This window comes from Pinus tabuliformis, chromosome 1_1 (genome assembly GCF_031772625.1).
Source record: "Pinus tabuliformis cultivar Carrire ecotype Pingquan chromosome 1_1, CPIR1, whole genome shotgun sequence".
In the NCBI taxonomy this organism is placed as follows: domain Eukaryota; kingdom Viridiplantae; phylum Streptophyta; class Pinopsida; order Pinales; family Pinaceae; genus Pinus; species Pinus tabuliformis.
In genome coordinates this window covers 551,706,296-551,716,790 of record NC_142297.1, presented here as the reverse complement: position 1 = coordinate 551,716,790, position 10,495 = coordinate 551,706,296, and the positions used below count along the sequence as shown (strand labels likewise).

General features: G+C 38.4%; 1 pseudogene; it reads left to right on the top strand.

The window, feature by feature from the left end:
* The first annotated feature begins 2,045 nt into the window (after positions 1–2,045).
* LOC149214324 (cinnamoyl-CoA reductase 1-like) lies at positions 2,046–6,760 on the top strand (annotated as a pseudogene).
* The last annotated feature ends 3,735 nt before the right edge of the window (positions 6,761–10,495 follow it).

Genomic DNA, 10,495 nt, shown 5'->3' with positions numbered 1-10,495 from the left:
AACTTATCTGTCTTTGTGTTGATTCCCCTGAAAATATGAGAAGCAAATTCTGCCTTCATATCATATATGTGAACCAAAGCCTGGAGCATAATGGAGATAAAAGAAATGAGAGGAGTTTAAGTGAAGAACAATTCTTACTCCACACCGAGGAGGATGGCCTTGACTGGCCCCATCAAAAAACCCCCAAGGGATCTTGAAATCCAGAGGATGCATAATAGGATTGCTAGACTTTTCCTGCTTACGATCATACTAATATTCTCTTGTCAACTTCGCTATCATATATGAAACAACTTCCACTGGATTGGTTTGTTCTGGAAAATAATTTGACCTCTGCCCCGAGAAAAGACAGATTAAAGAGGAAAAATACCTACTGAACTGCTTGGGATCTATCAATTTTTTCAAATGATGAGGAAAGCTAAAGCAATCATCCACATCCACAAAGTCTCAAAATCACTAACCGACATGCTTACTAAGTTCATCCACATCCACAAGCCTATCTCTGGTCCATTCATGGCCAATTACAACAAAAAGCCAAAAAGGAGAGGTCTAGCTTGTATATCCTAAATACCGCTTTGTGAAATGACTTTAACAGCAAAAAAATAAAAAACCAAAAGGGACAAAGAAATTTAAAACCTAAAAAGAGGGACATGTCCTGAATCAAATGACCATCCAGGAATTCATGAGAGAAAAGCTCTACCTTGGAGGGACAAAACTTCCTTAGACAACTTATCTGTCTTTGTGTTGATTCCCCTAAAAATATGAGAAGCAAATTCTGCCTTCATATCATATATGTGAACCAAAGCCTGGAGCATAATGGAGATAAAATAAATGAGAGGAGTTTAAGTGAAGAACAATTCTTACTCCACATCGAGGAGGATGGCCTTGATTGGCCCCATCAAAAAAATCCCAAGGGATCTCGAAATCTAGAGGATGCAAAATAAGATAGCTAGACTTTTCCTGCTTACGATCATACTAATATCCTCTTGTCAACTTCGCTATCATATATGAAACAATTTCCATTGGATTGGTTTGTTATGGAAAATAATTTGACCTCTGCCCCGACAAAAGATAGATTAAAGAGGACAAATATCTACTGAACTGCTTGTGATCTATCAATTTTTTCAAATGATGAGGAAAGCTGAAGTAATCATCCACATCCACACAATCTCAAAATCACTAATCGACATGCTTACTAAGTTCATTCACATCCACAAGCCTATCTACAAGCAGCATTAAGGCGAGAAGGAGGCAGCGTGGAGGGAATGAAGGTTGTTGCAAGGCTAAGGCAAGGCTAAGATAGGGTTGAAGGCAACAACAGGCAGAAGGAGGAAGGGACAGTGACAAGGAGATGGAGGAAGAAGAAAGCTAGGGGCTGAAGTAGAGGGAAGGGAAGCTGCTACAGGCAGCAGAGAAGAGGAGGTAAGCCGTTGAAAAGAGGAGCAGCAGAAGGCTTGAGTGGATGAGGTGTCGAGGAGCTTTTAGGGGTTGTTTCAAGGCTTAAAAAATTTAGAATTTTGCCCAAAAAAGAGTGAGGAGACGTGATGGGAAACCTGCAAAACCCTAAACCCCTAACCTGCAAAACCCTAAACCCTCAAAACAAAACCCCTAACCTACAAAACCCAAAACCTGCCATGCAAAGTTAACAAAAATTCCAATAAGGTGTTTTGTGTTGAAAAACACATTAGAAATGGCTGGTAGGATTAAAATCCTACGAGCTAGAAGCCATGTCCAAGTCGAGAGCTTGCCACACCTACAACAAGTTGGAAATTAGCAATTGGACAACAAAAAACCCAAAAAAACCAAACAAAAAACACAAAAACCTGCAATTACCTGTAAATGCAACCTTCAACCTCGAACTGGCTAAAACTGGTACTGGCTCCTCCCCAAACAACAAATAGCACAAATTAAACCACCACCAAGGAAACCCTAAACCACCGGCGGTCCAGAATGACCAACAATTGCAGGCAGAAAACCACAAGAACAACAGAAACCCTGTTCCAACCATGGACGCATATCGGCAAACAATGGTGGACATCAGCGCAAACATGGCGGATGAAGCGCGCAGGTACTGGAGCCGTCCCGTGCCAGCGTCAGTAGAGGGCTTCGCCCAACAACCAGACCCGAACAGAAAAGCAAGAGGGAAACAACACATCGCAGAAATGAGGCGGAAACAAACCTTGACACAGTGCGGAAGTGAGTTTTGAAACCTTGACACGGTGCCCAACATGTGGCAGTCCACGTCGAACACGTGTCGTACGACGACAACTGCAGTTCACGTGGCTATATGCGAGGTGGAGGGGAGGATGCACAAGTAATGGCGTCCCACCCCTAAACTGATTCCATACTCTGAAAATTGTAAATTAATAAAAATTTATAATTCTTAAAAATCTCTAATAAATTTTAAACAAATTAACTAAATAAAATTTCACAAAAAACAAAACCATTTCCTTAACAGCTGGGTTCTTCATAATCGTCTTCATCCTTAACCCATTCAACTCCGACTGGTAAAATTAAAATTTTGACGATCTCCTTGCACGGCATTTTGTCTTTAAATTTAAAATGTATTTAAACTTTGATTCCAAATTGCCACGGGCCCGAGCAATAATTGCAGTTCTGCTGACGTTGACTTTAAATTTGAACAAATAAAAAAGCCCACCGGCAATGCTATTCCAAGCTGGCGTTCCGCATCTAGGGAGTATTTCCTATTGCACCCATATAAATTTTAACAACACATGTATTTGGATTTTAACACATCCTTTCGGATTTTGTGGGCCCCTTACCGAGAGTTTTATTTCTCTAGGAAGGAATAATTTTTGATCGGTTGGCATTGACTTTGAGTTTTAACAATTCAAAAATATTCGCACCAGCAATGTCATTCTAAGGGGTGGTTTTTTGCATTTATGGGTAGGAGTGTTAATTGTTATAAGAATATAAATTTGATGATATGGTTAAGGTATATTTTGAAATTAAGGAAAAATATTTTAATTTTATATTAAATAAAAACTTGATATAATTAATGAATTTATTAAAATTTATTAATAATTTAAATTTAATAGTCATAAATTAATAATAACATAAATAATATAATAAGAAATTTGACATTCATTTCGTAAATTGATTAATGTATGAAATTAGTTAATTATTTGAAATATATAATTGGGTTAGTTGAGTGGAGAGGTTTATTTTACAACTTTATAATGTATTAGGGGACGTGTAAGTTTGTTTGTCTTTCAGTTTTTCGAGTTGACATGTCATCCTGTAATAATATAGGTTGTAATTAAAAAAATGAGTATGTTGTAAAAATGAATATGAATATTTTAATGTTGCATATAAAAAAATATTCAATGTGGGTTATCAATAAAATATTTTAATACGAATTAATATTGACATATAATTAAACATATATTAATAATAAAAAATATTTCAATGTATATGTTATTTAAAAAATTTCATTGTCAATTATGTATATATTATATATAATTTTAAAAAAATAATTGATTTCATAAATTGATCGAGGTATGAAATTAGTCAATGATTTGAGATATATAATTGGGTTAGTTGAGTGGAGAGGCTCATTCTACAGTCTCATAGTGCACTATGGGACGTGTAAGTCTATTTGTTCGTCAGTTCCTAGAGTTGTTGACACGTGATCGTGTAATAATGTAGGCTATAACTAGAAAAAATGAGTATGTTGTAAAAATGAATATGAATATTTTAATTTTTTATATAAAAGATATATTCAATGTGGATTATCAATCAAATATTTTAATACTAATTAATATTGACATATAATTAAAAAAATATTAATAATAAAAAATATTTCCATATATATGATATTTAAAATATTTCAATGACAATTATATATATATATATATATATATATATATATATATATATATATATATATCATTTAAAAAATACATGTATATATCATTAAAAAAATAAGTTTTTATGATAAAACTTTTATTTAGTATTATAAGGCATCCTTAAGTCAATTCCAGATTTCCGGAATATTCGAGGGACATGGGATTGACCGCGTCCATGTTCATCGGATTATCAAATATTCAGGGAATCTGCAATCAACTTAAGCTCGGGGAGTATTATATACACTGTATATACTATTCCCAAATACAATTTAAACAATGAAAATTTATACATTATATTTTGCACTCCAAAAAAATTTTAGACTTAAAAAATAAATTTGATCCCTTTAGATTAATATTCCGTACTTAAAATAAATCTATACAAATATAATACTTATCCCCAAAAAGATTTAAAAGTATTTTTGTTCACATTATACGTTCCGTCCGCTAGAGATCATGTAGCGCCGAAAAGTAAGAGTATACGTTCCGTCTTCTAGAGATCATGCAGCACCGAAAAGTAAGAGTTCTTCTCTAACCATTACTACATTCGTGAGACAAATAACTATTACATTGCCACGATCAGACACCCAGTTTTTGTGATTCTATTGTACGTTTGATCATTTTATTATAAAACGATAGAAAATGTTTGGCTCATGCAAATCAGTCTTTAATGGACAATTTGCCAAATTCCATCTTATTTTAAAATGAAAAAACAATTAACTTGTTCACTCATAATTACATAAACTTAATCATTACCTTATTCAATCATAATTACATAAACTTTCACCCGGTAAAATTTGTTTCATTCTTATAGGTAGTACAATCAAATCCATCTCAGTAATCAAATAATGACAATGGATCGTGATTTTCCCACGTTTATGATGCCTTATTGCTTAGATCAGCGACAAGGTAGTGTTGTTGTATAATGCCTCCCCTAAAACCACACGTGAAAAGCAAAGCATTGCATGTGTTCAAACTTCAAACATACGTTTTCAAAAAGTAAGCTTTCCACACTATAAACAATGTTCAGAACGCTAGAACAGGACCATTCCATCGCTGGTATTTAAAAGCCCCATATCTCCTTTACATTTTAAGATTCAATGACCCACTTGTCTAAGTTCATCTGAACTGTTGAGTTGCTCTTCAGAGAGTTGCCCCCGTACTACCTTGGCATAAAGCACAAGATGACATCTCGACAAATGAAGGAAACGAACAAAACAGTCTGCGTGACGGGAGCAGGGGATTCATTGCCTCGTGGCTTGTCAAGATACTCCTCAAGAGAGGCTACACTGTGAGAGGAGCAATTCGCAGCAACCCAAATGGTATATCTAATAATAATTACCAGTACGCTTACCACATGATCAGTTTAATTATTTGTTTATTACTTCTTAGGGTTAGGGTTTCTGACGGGATTTGACATGTATAGATGATGGACGGAAGTATGAACATCTGAGAGCTTTGGAGGGAGGAAACGAGAGGCTTGAGCTTGTGAAAGCTGATATTCTCGATTACCAGAGTTTAGTCACAGTTATACGAGGCTGTCATGGTGTATTTCGCGTGGCTACTGCTATGAGCAATAACCCCGTAATTAATTCACTGCCACAGAATTATTTCTATAACCTCTAAACCTTCTAAGTCCATATATTCAGTTGGAGCCCATCAATTTAGTTGTAGCTTAAAATGACGGAAAGCTACTGTATTAATACCTATTGTAATCACTGCTCTTGCCGTTAGATATTGTTAACTAATGATATAGTCTACTGACTGGCTTACGTGCATACGTGATGGATGTAATTATATGCAGGAAGAGGTAATAGAGCCAGCAGTGAAAGGAACGAAGAATGTGATGGAGGCCTGCGCGGAAATGGGGGTGAAACGCGTAGTCTTTGCGTCTTCTATCGGTGCTGTTTACCTGGACCCTCACAGAAACCCATTCGCCGTAGTCGATGAGGATTGCTGGAGCAACTTGGACTACTGCATACAGACCAGTGTATTTATTACTTTCTCTGGATTAATACACTACCCTCAATATATATAGAAATATCAAGTTGGATCGCATGGATTTGGGCTAACTCTATTACTTCGTCTTGTTCATTAATTGCAGAACTGGTATTGCTATGCAAAAACCTTGGCAGAGAAATCGGCATGGGAGCTTGCCAAGAAATTGAATTTACAGTTGGTAGTGGTGAATCCTGGGGTGGTTTTGGGTCCGAATTTGCAGTCCACCAAGGACGCTGGCACTGCTCATATTATGAAATACTTGACAGGTGGGTAATGCTTTCTATCATAGTTAATAATATATATAGTTTAGACGATTACTGATTTAATAGTAGAATTGACGGACCTATGATGATGAGATCGATGCCAGGGTCAGCGAAGACGTATGCGAACTTAACTCAGGTATATGTGGATGTGAGGGACGTTGCAGAGGCTCACATTTTAGCGTACGAAACGCCCTCGGCCAGCGGCCACAGATATGTGTGTGGAGAATGCAACATCCACCGAGGAGACCTCGTCGGCATGTTGGCCAAACTGTGCCCACGCTCTCCCCTTCCTACCGAGTAGGCACCACAGCAATCTTACATAGTATATTAAAATATACTTACGTTGAGATTAAATATACATATCTGGAAACAAGTGTATAACGAATCAAAGAAAATAAGTAGTCTAATCCTATGCACCTTCATGCATGCAGGTGTTCAGACCAGATAAATCCAAGGAAGCAGCCATACCACTTTTCCAATCAGAAGATAAAGGATTTAAATCTCTCGTTTACACCTATGATCAAGACTTTGGGTGACACCGTTGAAAGCTTACACAAAGATCGGTTACTTCAACGCCATCTTTCAGGGTGGGATGACATGGATGGCAGCCCCTCGCTGTTTTCAAGGATCTGATAAACAGAATGATCATACAAGTTAATCCTCTAATCCTTAATAAACATATAATGCACTCGGATGCTCAATAGGATTTGAATTATTACTTCTGTGTCACTGTACTTATTAATGTTTCAACGCAATCTGCATTAAGCTCGTGGTTAATGGAGATATCAATAAAATAATTTAGATAATATTTGCATGTTTGATTAAATATATATGTAATACCCTGTCATTTCTCGCAGATTTCGATCAAGCTTTTGTATGTTTCATTAATCATCTATGTTCGTACCTTGCCATTGCCCTATGTTACGAAAGATTTATATGTCTAGTTTCACCTTTTACAATTTATTTGCCTTCGGATTATTAAAATTATGAAATTCAAGATTGACCTGAATTTAAAAACCAGAAACTATAAGCTTCATTAATTGACCTGGATCATATTGAAAATTTAGAATCTATTTATATTTATAAATTAAATTAATGTATGTATTTTTTAAATATATAATTTAATTATTTTTATTAATTTAAATAATTTGGTATACCCACATTAAAGAGTCGAATTACATATATTTTTAATAACATTTATCTGGATTCATATCAATTTGTTGAGGAATCTTTGGCGAAAATCACATAGAAAAACTTTTGTCGACACGTTCCTCAAAACAAGTTCAATGAGCAGATCTTACTAAGCACATTAAATATAACGGCTAGATTGACTTAGATAAAGGGTCAATTTTTTTTTTCCACAGAAAAAAGCCGAACATTCTATTATAAATAGAGTGTTACATAGTAATTCAAAAATTACAGAACGACTTGAATTCGCCACACAGGGAGAAACGAAGTCATGCCTGAAAGGAAAAAATCCTGAAGAGCTTATATGGGCTCCAGATTCAACTGCCCGTTGAGGGCTAAAACCGCCACCAGCATAAGAAAAAACCTCCGGGGAGTGAAAAAACACATATAGGAGAGATCCACAATGCGGCCGCGAGAGCAGAAGAAGAAACAGTATTCAGCACCCCCAATGTAGAACGAAAAAACAGAGAGGGGAAACCACGTCCCGGACTTCCTGTAGGAAAGGTATACAGCCCAGGGACCGTGGCGAAAACTGTAAGTAAAAGGGGAATATACAGGAAAGAAACTATGTACATGGACAAGTCCAAAAACTGTAAGAAAAATTTAAACGAAAATAGGCGGTTCGAGCGGCCGAACCAGCCCATTTTCTTCCTCCAGAACAGACCAAGACCCCGAATCATGATCAACCCCCTCTTTTGAAAGCCGGTCAGCTTCGAAATTTCTTTCACGATATATATGACTCAGAGAGATCTCCGAGAAACGTCCTTTTAGACGAAGGACTTCTCTGAGCAGAGGGAGCAAGGTGAAATTCCGGCACTGTTGAGACCCATTAAACCATTTTACAGCGTTCATTGAATCCCCAAAGATCTGGACGTCTCTCACATTCCTAAGAATTAGCCAGCAAAGAAGGAAGTGCAGAGCTTTCAATTCGGCAAAGTTATTGGAGCCCTGTCCCAGACCGACAGAAGCTTTTACAACCTTAACCTCTGATATATGAATGATCAAACCAGCCCCACAGCGCCCATTTATATCTGAGGCTCCGTCAAAATAAGCCCACGGCATTGTATATCTAATAATTTCTTGTCGAACGACTCTGGTGGGAGGAGAATCCATAGGAACCGGGATACTTTCATAAATTGCAACTCCTTCAACAGCAAGGCGTCCTATTGGGAAGACAGAGTCCTTGAATATAGCTTGATTCCTTGCAAGCCAGGTCCCCCAGGTAACGATCAGAGGAATTGTTCTCTCTCTGTTGTTTGTTGCTTCATTCCACCACTTCTGCCAAGCTTCCAAGAGCCCCTGTCCTTCCCATCTGAGAGGGATTTTTAGAAGCCTTAGCATTTCGGCCCAAAGACTGGAGTTAAAGGGGCAGAAAAGGAACAGGTGTTGAACAGACTCATCACTATCTTTGCAGAGCGGGCACCATCCAGGACCAATCCTACCTCTTTTTTGTAGAACGTCCCAAGTAGGGGCTTTCTGTTGCAAAACACACCAGAAGAACAATCTCGATTTGGCAGGCCCTTTTAGTTTCCAGAGCGGTTTAAACCACCATTCCGGATTCTCCCATCCTTTTTGAGACATCATCCATTTGTAGCCCATCTTTGGAGAATAAAGCCCATTCTGGGCAAAGACCCATCTGAGTTCATCCTGAGAGTCTGAGAGCCGGACTGAGGAATTGAGAAGATCCCTTCTGAACTGATCCCATTCCTCCAGCCATTCTTCCTCCAAATGTAAGTCCCTTCCCTGAAACCATCCTTGACTCCAAATGGATGAAGCCCGAGGATCAGCGACCTGATTTAACGTGTATAGCCCTCTGTCGTTTAAAGCCGAAACCAAACCCTGTGAAAGGGAAAAAATCTCAGTGCAACCTACCCAAGGGTCTCTGCCCAGCCTGACCTGTGTTCCATCCCCCACACTCCAAGCCAAACCCTTCTCTATAATTGTGACAGAGGCGACCACAGCTTTCCAGACCACCGAGGAGTTTTTGCATTTCTTTTGTGGCAATCTGATCCAATCTAGAATTGTTAGCGGATCAATATATTTTCTTTTAGAAACAGAAGTCCACAGATTCTCCGAAGAGATGAGCCTCCAGCTGAGCTTTGCTGCAAGAGATTTAGAGAAGCATTCAAGATTTTTTATGCCCCACCCTCCCCACTCTTTGGGTCGAGCCACTTTATCCCAAGCAATCCATGGGGTAACTTTCTCCGACTTAGACCCCGCCCACAAGAATCTGCTACATAGTTTGTCGATTGAGGATAAGATTCCTTTAGGAACCCAAGTCAGACTAGCCCAATACACTGGGATTGCCATCAGAACCGATTTGATTAACACTAGCCTTCCTGCCCTGGACAGCCATTTGAAACTCCAGTGTTTCAGCTTGGATTCAATTTTTACAAGTATCCATTTCCAGTCTTTTATCCTGTAATTGTCAGGCTTCAAATAGAACCCCAAATATTTAAATGCATCCTCCATCGATTTGACTTCGAAATTTAGAACCAGTTCCACTCTGCGAACATGCTCTCTGGGCATTCCAGCACAGGTGATAGTGGATTTTCTCTCATTAATGCATAGACCTGTAGCCTTCAGGAATAGGTCCAAAAGCTTCTTTAGCGTCCTACAGTCATCTAGACTTCCGTTGCTGAACAGTAGAATATCATCCACAAAGAGGAGGTGGGTGACCCACAAGTTTACCGCCACTTCAATGCCTTTGAGAGTCCCTTGTCTTTTAGCGTCCTGAATCATAAGGCTGATGCCGTCTGCTGCCAGCAAAAACAGAAGTGGAGAGAGCGGACAGCCTTGGCGTAGGCCACGCTCAGGGCTAAAAAAATTAGAGGCCGCTCCGTTGATCAGCACTGCTATGGAAGAAGAGGAAACACAACTCATCACCCATCTCACAAAATCATACCTAAAACCCAGATGAGTTAGCAAAAGCCTGAGATACAGCCAGCTGATCCTGTCATAAGCCTTTGACAGATCGATTTTCACCACGACCCCTTTTTTTTCCCAATTTTTAGACTATGAAGAGTTTCTTGCGCAACTCCGACGGCTTCATGAATTTGCCTGCCGTCTAGAAATCCAAACTGCTCTGGAGTAATATTTCTAGAGAGGACTGGTTTAAGTCTAGAGGAGATAACTTTTGCAATAATTTTATACACGCAGGTGCACAAAGAGATAGGCCTG